Source organism: Pan paniscus, chromosome X (genome assembly GCF_029289425.2).
Source record: "Pan paniscus chromosome X, NHGRI_mPanPan1-v2.0_pri, whole genome shotgun sequence".
Lineage (NCBI taxonomy): Eukaryota > Metazoa > Chordata > Mammalia > Primates > Hominidae > Pan > Pan paniscus.
In genome coordinates this window covers 12,626,934-12,636,146 of record NC_073272.2, presented here as the reverse complement: position 1 = coordinate 12,636,146, position 9,213 = coordinate 12,626,934, and the positions used below count along the sequence as shown (strand labels likewise).

Sequence of the window (9,213 nt, the reverse complement as noted above, 5' to 3'; positions counted from 1 at the left end):
CATTATCTACCAAAGGCCTGGGAAAGTTGAATAACTATTCGTTACTATGCTCAAATAAGGATTTGAGCCTTATTTGATGGAGGTTTATTCACATTCTTTTTCTGTCACATGTTCTATTCACTTCTTTGAAAATAATCTCAAGTTCAATTACCCTGGTTTTAAAAACATGAAAGACAACTTATAAAATGTTACACTTTTTTCCGCTACGATGCCTTCAGATAATATGAGGCTGGTCACAGCCCATGATATAAAATACTAACTGTTGACTCACAGTCACACTACAAGGGCCAATTTTACAGACTGCCAGGATAAAGATGATTTTAATTAAATTGCACAAATCCCTTTGTACTGCAACCAAACCCCTACGCAGGCTGATCGACTCTGAGCCATTCTGGTGTGTATAGAGTTAACCAGGTTACCAGGATTCCTAGTTAACTTCTTTCACCAGGAATGCAATTCATGTTTACCTATATAAGGAAACCTGTTAGGCTGACCTGAGTTTGGCGGATTTTTGCGCTGACTGAGAGGCGTGTAAGCACACACCCTGGAGAGGGGGAGTGATTCCGAGCTGGACAGAGCAAGCTTCCTGAACGCCCCAGCCATTCAGCTGATCCGAGGCAAAGAGCCGGCACTTGCCCCAGACCAGCCTGCTTGAAGGACCTACAGGTTTGTCTCTTCCAGATCAGAACTGAGGAACAAAAACCCCTGTCCTGGGAAAAATGGGGAAGCTGGTGAGTCTTACCACTCTCTCTCTGCTTGCTTCTGCTAAGTGGCACGCCTGTCTACTCTCACCCAGGAAGCAAAGTAAGAGGCGTTGCTCAGCCTCTAACCCCACAGCTCCTTCCTGAACAAATACAATGCTTTGCGAATACCTCCAGACAACTTTTTCTGCCTGTTTTGCACACCGAAAATCCACAGAGGCAATGATTTTTAGCACTTTAGACATTCCAGAGAGTGTTTTTCCTAGGCAAGTGTTTCTATACTGTCGTGATGAGCAAACTTTCTCATCTTTGTTACACTCTAAAACAGTGGAAATTAGCCTTGGGGTGCTTTGTGAGGAAGGCTGAGTCCCCAAGGAAGTGATAGTAAATCTAAATGGGGTTTTTAAAACCACAGGCAGTGTGATACTCTGCAAAAGCGTAATTTGTCACTAAAAAGGCAGTCTGAAGGTATCATTTTTCATTCACGCAGCAGCAAAATCCTTGCATCCTGCATATGTAATAAAGGACACCTTCTGAGACACTGAGGAAAAATAGAAGCCGAGCTGGCCTCTTTGTTCTAGACAATGTAAAGAAACTCGCTCTTGCGTTTTGACAAGGAGCGTATGTCTATTTATATATATGGCGAGAACGGTGAATAAAGGCTTTATGTCAAAGGTATTGTGGTCAATTGAGTTAAAATCTGGCTATATTCTATATGTGTACAAAAATCTCAATCTGAATGTAATTAAACATGGAAATGTGAAAGTGTTTAACAGGCTTGCAGGGAAATTTTAGTTATACTTGGGAACAGCCAATTGTAAGAGACAACTGGGAAAGGAAAAAAAATGTTTCGGCTGAGTTCTGGGGCATAGGTAAAACTTTTGCAAAGAAAGTCAATTTTTTATAGCTGTCAAAAGTGATTTGGAATCAGGTAAAAAAATTTATTTTTATTTTTTCATGGTGATGTGGTTTTTTGAGTTGAATTAACTTGGATAATTGTGTTGAATGATTTGATTGCTCGTCTTTCAAAGGAATACTGTTGTTTTCTGTCATATACAGACTTAATCCTGAGTTTTGGGAGGAGGTTTGTGCTACTGACTGCAACAAGTGGCACAAAGACTCAATTTCAGATTTCTGATATTATGAAATTAATTGCTTAAGTTAATTTAAAGAAAAGTAATCAGTGCAAACAAGGAGATTTGAGAAAATGACCACGTTTTTAAAAAATGCAAGTCATAGTCCATTCCCTAGTGAGACTATTGATTTCAAACAGGCATTGGCAACTGCCTAGTCATAAGGACAAAAGCTATGGCCAATTTTCTCTAGGATCTTTGACTCTAGAAAGCATAACTTTCGCAAGGACACAGTTTAAATGAAACTTGTTCACCTCTGTGAGAATGAAACATAGAAAAGCACCGTGTATAATACAATAGACATTTTAGTAAATAAAATTCTTAATAGCACAAGCCGCAGAACAGAAAGGACAATGCAAATGTTTTAAAGTTTATCTTTTCAGTGCTGCTCAGAAAAATATGAGTCTTGACATTCTGTTGCTGTCTATGGGAGTCAGCAACCCAGGAGACACAAAACACTATTTTAGAATATACAGTTAATAACAGATGGTTTAATACCAGGTTTTCTCACCCTGCCGATGAGATGGCCCCAAGCCAAATCAGCCAGCACGTCTGCCGTTTTTCCTGTGAGTTGATATGTACATAGTTATTATACACTAATTACACTAACAGCCAAGGGAATATATAACCAGAAAGACAGATAAGTCTCCTGGGGTAAGGAGGGCAAGGGGGCGGTGTATGCATAGGGTTTTTGGATCTCATGTTTAGAATTATCCTTGCCAGTGGCATATGAATTACTGCAGATTACTGGGAGTCTCACGGCTAGAATCTACTCATCCCCGGCTCCTCAGCAGCCTGTTTGGGGGTAATAATATTGTTTATGGTATTTAACACTTTAGTGTTAACAAAGTTCCAGGAGGATTCCTTCTTAAAGATTAAAGTTTTTCCAGTGTCTGAACTAATCCTCCAATTAAAGACAGTTAGGACCTATATTGTTGCATTGACCCTTTTCGAGTCACAGTACTGCGTGCTTGCATGGAGGGTTTAACCAATCGGCAGCCTCCGTAGATCTGCAAGATGTTAGTAGGTGCCCTGGTTAAAAGAGGTTGGAAAATACTGGACAAAAACAAACAAACAATGGGAAATAGGTCTTCTCAGAGCCTTAATATGTTCATTTACTAATACGTGTTTTGACTCCCTGAGAGAAGTATAGTGTGCGCCATATGAAGTATGGTTTGCTGCAAACTTACTTGATGGCTCATTTCTAGGCTGATCATTCTGAGAAACATTCTTTAAAACAAAGCTTCTCAATGGATGGACCACAGAGCACTGGTAAATGATGAGTGGGTTGCAGACATACCCAGCTGTTGAACCCTCTTGGCACATGGGCCATCAGGCTGTGGCTGGCCTGAGCTGATCCCTGGAAGGTTATTTCTGGATCACATAGCTTCCTCAGTTTACCTCCATATGTGGTGCAGATTGCATCAATTTCTCTGTCATGATGTGCTAAAGTTAGGAAACTGCCTTTGACAATCTAGGCCCAGAATATTGATCAAACCAGTCAAAATACCCCAACACTGTATTAACTTGGACCTGGGGGCTCATGCAATCATGAGAGTGTTAAGGCCCTCTGCATGTTATCCAGTTTGTCCTCTTTATTTTATAAAGAATTTAATGATGTGTTCTATAGTGTGTGTATGTGTGTGTGCTATTCTATTCTTAGAAGTTTCCTGAACAACTGATGGCAAAGTGCTTCATGGAATCCTTTCTAACATTTGGTTATTGCTTATACTTCCCTTTCTCAAACTGCTATCAGGGTTTGTTTGGCTGGGATTCTCCCACCACTAATATGGCTTAGTCCAGGGGCGATGGACATAAAAGAACCTGGCTTTAAAGGTTATTTGTTAAATTCAAATCCTTTTCTTGGGCACTGTACCAAATTTGTACACAGCATTTCTATCACTGGTGAACTTTCTCGGGCTTCCTCTGCCTACCATTTGACATCAATTATCTTTCAAAAACATTTTTTGCATTATTAATTCCTGTTACATTCATTCAGCAAATATTTATTGAGTGCCTTTTGAAGTCCTATGCTAAGTACTCTGGAGGAAAAATGGGTATATAAGAGACAGATGAATTTAAACCAAGTCTTCATGCAATGGATAGCATTTCTGCAAAGAGAAATCTCATTACCTGAATGGTGCAAGATGTGAAACATGATTTGCTGCAAACTTACTTGATCACTCACTCTTTTGCTAATCGTTCTCTAAATCAGAGCTTCCCAACTGGTGGCCACAAAACACTGGTGGGCAATGAACAAGTAACTGATACGTCAAGATATTCATGCTTTCACTGACCAGATGATTTCCATGTCAGATAATGCCAGGTAGCTGCCAATAAACTTGGTGTGCTTATAGAGGAAAGACCACTTGATTCTCCCTGCAGAGCATCTATAAATAACTGAGAGTTGGATGATGCCAGTTTATATTTTGTTAATGTAATTTTCAAAACCACTCTCTTTGGGGTTGTCAAGTATTCCTGGGGTGCCACATGGAGAAGAGCTATTTCCATAGTACTAGGTAACTTGAGAGCTTTTATAATGGCTTGTAATCACTGGAAATTATTAGCGTACAAGTTTCGGTAACAATTCTTATAAAGTAGGCAAGAGCAGCTGCCATTACTTCTAAGGTCATACCTGTAAGGCTTAGAATTGGGGACTGTGAATTAATAATGAGTTTGCACCAGTAGGATTTTCCAAGTACCTAGGGCATTAGTAAAACCAATTTAAAATATATTTATATTTGAGGAAAGGTTAGCTAGTGAGGTGAATAGTCAGGACTATGACTTCTAGTTAAATGTAAAAGTACATTTCCGTTTTTAAATTAATTGCTTGCAATCACATATAAGGGAATCTTCTGTGAATGAACCTTTCAAAGACATTGAGTTACTATAAATATTAATGTCAATGGTTCATTTAATGTTATTTTTATTTTAAAAGAAAATAAAAGTGGATTGCTGTGCTTTGGGGAATATAGCATTTTCAGAAATGCATGTTACATAATAGCTGAAGCTGCATAAAGAATGGTTCTAACTGTGTGTGAGTTGAGTATACTCACACTCTCTTGTGAGTTGCTCTTCACTTGTCTAAACTTGAGACAAAAATGAAATTAAGCAGAACCTCCTCAAATTGACAGTTTGAGTTTTAACACGTGACAGAATTGGAATTTTGGTCAAAGAGCCTGAGCCAGAAAAGGCTGAATTATTTATAGCTATTGTTCTGCAACAGAGGCCTTGATTATTTTAACCAAAATTATTTCTCCCCCTGAGTATCTAATTGTGCAGTTATTTATATCTGTACTGACACACTCATCATGTATTGCCTTGGGGGAACAAAACAGCATATAAACTACCAGAGAACAGATAACAAGTTTACTCGAACTGATATCCTTGGCTCAATGTTAAGAAACAAAAGAATGGTAGTGTTTCCCAAGTTTCTTCCAGAGCAATGAATGGTGGGTTTGGCCAAGACATTTTAAACTTCTCAGGGATTCAATTTCCTCATCTATCGATGGAGACATAAATACACACTTCATTGGACGGTTATGAGTATTGAAAATGGTCATGTCTGTGAACGCACCTGGCATAATGCTGGGCATGAGGCCAATCAGTAAATATTGGCTGGATCTGAAATGGGTGGGGATAAGTTAGGCACATCGTCAAGTAAACAATTCAGGGGTTGAAGAAGTAGAAGCAGATGCACACTGGTGGCCCTTATGTAATTTTGCCCACTCAATGATTTAAAATTTGTGTTTCAGTGAAGCATGATATACCTTCTAATGTCTTACACCATGTCCTCTGCTTATTGGTGTTACCTGTTTGTCCCTTGTAGGTTTTTGTGTTTGACACCCTTGCTCTAAAGACTTCTTTCTTCTCTAGCAATCTACGTCTTCTCAATGTAGATTTCCCCCTTTTAAGGTGTTTTCTCAAAAGTACCGTATTTTATAAAGCAAAAAAATACTCACTTCATACTTATTAATTTAACAGCTTGAAATCTTTTTCACCAGCAATGGCGGGAGGAGCTGGGCTAGCAAATTCATTGGTAAAAGCCACTTGCCCCCCTAGATTACCCTCAGACCCCAGTCTCTTTCTCTAATTCCCCATCCACCAACACCCTACCCCAGCAGAATGTAACATTTAATCTGATGTGGCGTCCAAGATGTGGAGAGAATGTATCCCATGCGCTAACATATCTTGGCAAGAGTTCACTCTTTGCTAAGGCAAGTGGGGGCCATATGGTGTTTGTGTAATGAGGAAGCAGGGCAGCTTTATCAAAGTGTAGATCAAATGGCTCCCTACTTCTGACTTATTTTTATTGAATCTCATATATGATCGATTATAAGATTCAACGCTAAGAAAGAAAAAATTCTTCCAATTAATCTATAACACAATGTTTTCTTAGCATTTAAATATTTTATGCTAAATTTATTGAAATAACTAACAGAGAGTTATTCTCTTTTAGAGAGAAATAACTCTCTAACAGAGAGTTATTGGCTGACTATTATTTAGACTGATTATTTAAAAATCATATGTCTCCCCCTGTGCATAAGTAAAATGGAAGATATAGGTGAGATAAACTTTTAAGAAGCTTTAACTTTTCAACTGAGTCGTTGTATCTGTGCTTTTCTGCACCGTGCCAACATACTTTGGGCCAAAATGCAGCATTTTTAAATAAAGAGCTTCTTTCTCTGCATTTCTACTAGAAGGTGATAATCAAGACTATATTCTTTCCACAAATGGGCCTACAAGAGAATGCAGTTGTCCATTCATAACCCAAGGAATGCCCATCAAGTCACTACACATCTCAGTGAGCTAATTATTTAACGCTTTAAACATATGCCTACAAATGCATTAAGAACCAGCGCGCTTGGTGGAGTCCATAGGTCTCCTGGGTATCTGTCCGGACAACTTTCTGCCCCAGTACCACCTGAGCCTTGAGAGGATCTCTCTCTCAATCTCTCTCTCTCTCTCTCTCTCTGGCTGGTGGGCGGGGTGGGGGGGAGGGGGGAGCAGGAATCTTTCCTCCTTCCTTTTTCTTTGAGTGGTTTTACCAGGTGTGCAACTTCTCTTCTCCTAACAGGCAAGGCTTGTTTTAAAATAATGCCTGTAGCTCAAATGAACTGACAACAGTAAGAACTGCTATGATCAAGAGAGTTCATGGGCAGGCATTGACAATTATATCACAACTGCAGCCTGAGCAGCAACAAATGTAAGATACCTCCCAATATCGGCTGGGTTAAACTGGGAAAGAATTTCCCCAGAGAACTCATGAAATAGGGTGTATCTTCCCCATCTCATGAGAATGACTAAAACATCAGCATTAGAGAATGATTTTGTTGTCTTTTAAGGCATCAAGAGTCTCCTAGTTGAAATCAAATGACTTTAGGGAGAACAACATTTGTAGTTGCCATATTTACTGCTTTGTCATGGATTTCTTTCCAATTAAGACTAAGTAAGAGAGCAAAGTCCCATGAAGATGGGACAAGGAAAGGGATAAGGATGAGAGTAGAGGAATGGAGAGAGGGCAGGAAAAAGAGAAAAAGAAGAAAGAGAAGCTTTACATTTGTTCAATAATATTTGTCAAATGCTTTCTCTGAACCAGGCATCATCCTGTGTGCTAAGGCTAAAGTGGAACCTGCATTCAAGTAAATAACAGTCAAGTGTAGGAGACAAACATTGATGAAATATCACACAGACATGAGTAAAGGTTCACCTGGAATAAAAGCTATAAAATGGAGGTATATGTTGCCATGTGATTGTACTAAGAGGATGTAGCTGATCTGCTACAGAGAAAGGCAGAGAAAATTTCCCTGAGAAAGGATTGCTTGAGCTGAGAGCTGGACAGAAAGGACTTGAGGCAGTGTGTTTTCAGGGGTAGGAAATGGCCAGACTCTATGAGGGAGTTTTCAGCAAGGGATGACATTGGTCTTTTGAAAAGTTCACATTGGCAGCAACCTGGAAAATATTAGGTTGTTGCAAAAGTAATCGCGGTTTTTGCAGTTAAAAGTAATTACAAAAACCATGATTACTTTTGCATCAACATAGTAGAGCAGATTGGAGGGCCATCAGAATCAATGTAGGTGAACCAAACAGGAGCTTGGAAAGCAAAAATAATATCTGCTTGTACTAATATCGTGGTGGTAGAGATGAAGAGAAGTGGATGGATTTCATTTCTATTTTAGAGAGGTGAAATCGAAAGGAGTGGATGATGCATGGGGCAAGGGAGATCATGAGGGACTAGGTGTAAAAACAGACTCTCAGGAATTTGATTCACATATCTAGAAGGATAGTGGTGTAGGGGACAATGAAAGTTGGCCTGGTTTGGTGGAAGGGAGTAACCTGATTGAGTGGAAAAATGCATGAGCTTTGAGGTGGAAAGTCATGGTGTGGGTTCAAGTCTTAGCTCATCCATTTAGTAGCTGTGTGATGCTAAGTTTCTCTGAATCTCATTTTCCTCATCTTTAAAAATTAGGTCATAAACACTCACCTCAAGAATTTTTGGAACAATCAAATGAGGTCTACATGAATGAAAATCACTTCATACATGGTCAAATGCCCTACATGTGAGTTACTATTATAACCCACAAATTCATCAGCAATAAAGCCTAGAGGGAGAAGAGCTATTTTCAATAACTTCCTGGGGTGGGATATGAGGGTCTTGACAGCCAAGATCTCTGTAAGTTTACCTAAGTGAAGTTTTCTCCTTGTTGATAATGTACAGGACAGCTATTAACTTCAGTTGTCTGGCGAATTCTTTCTATTTCATTCCAACCCCCTTACCCCCTCCCCTCAACCTGGATTAAGGGATCCCAAATAGGAATAAGCTACATTGCTTTTCTCAGCTGAGATCCCTTATCATTTCTAAGAGGACTATAGGATTTAGAAAATTGTAACCCGAGAGTTTGCACTAACAGATGAGCACACTCCATTAACTTCACGTTCCCAGTAGGGTTTGGGTGAAGGTTTTGCCCTTCCGTTTTTCTAGCATCAATTTAGCAAGAGCATTTTATATGACATGTGTAATTCCACTACCCTTGAGTGACCTCAGCGAATTCCTTTCTGGCTTCCAAATATTCTCCCATTAAGGGGAGTCATTAGGCAGTGAAAGCTGCAGCCATAGGGTTAGGAAAACCTTGGAATGGGCAGGTGAGGGGGAGGAGGAGGTTAAACCTTGTGGAATCAAGGTATTAGCTTCCCTTTGTGCAGGTGTTGCATTATAGGATCTAAGTCATTACCAAAATTTATATCTTCTTGCCTTGTTCCTTGTCTTTCCCTTTGTTCTTGGCACACATTATGTAAGTCTCTTTATTTTAGAACTGAACTGTGTGTCTACGGTTTGGGCGTATGTATGTATTAATAAAACCACATTTATCTTTCACTGA

General features: G+C 39.4%; 1 protein-coding gene across 3 annotated transcripts in view; it reads left to right on the top strand.

Moving 5' to 3' along the window:
- Positions 1 to 335: 335 nt before the first annotated feature.
- Positions 336 to 9,213, top strand: part of MID1 (midline 1) — a 388,014-nt gene continuing 379,136 nt past the window's right edge. For 2 of the 3 annotated variants that reach the window (XM_063601877.1, XM_063601875.1), the window contains exon 1: positions 336 to 731. The gene's annotated coding sequence lies outside the window, so the exon portion shown is untranslated. The remainder of the gene's footprint in view (positions 732 to 9,213) is intronic. The other variant, XM_063601876.1, reaches the window with a different exon arrangement.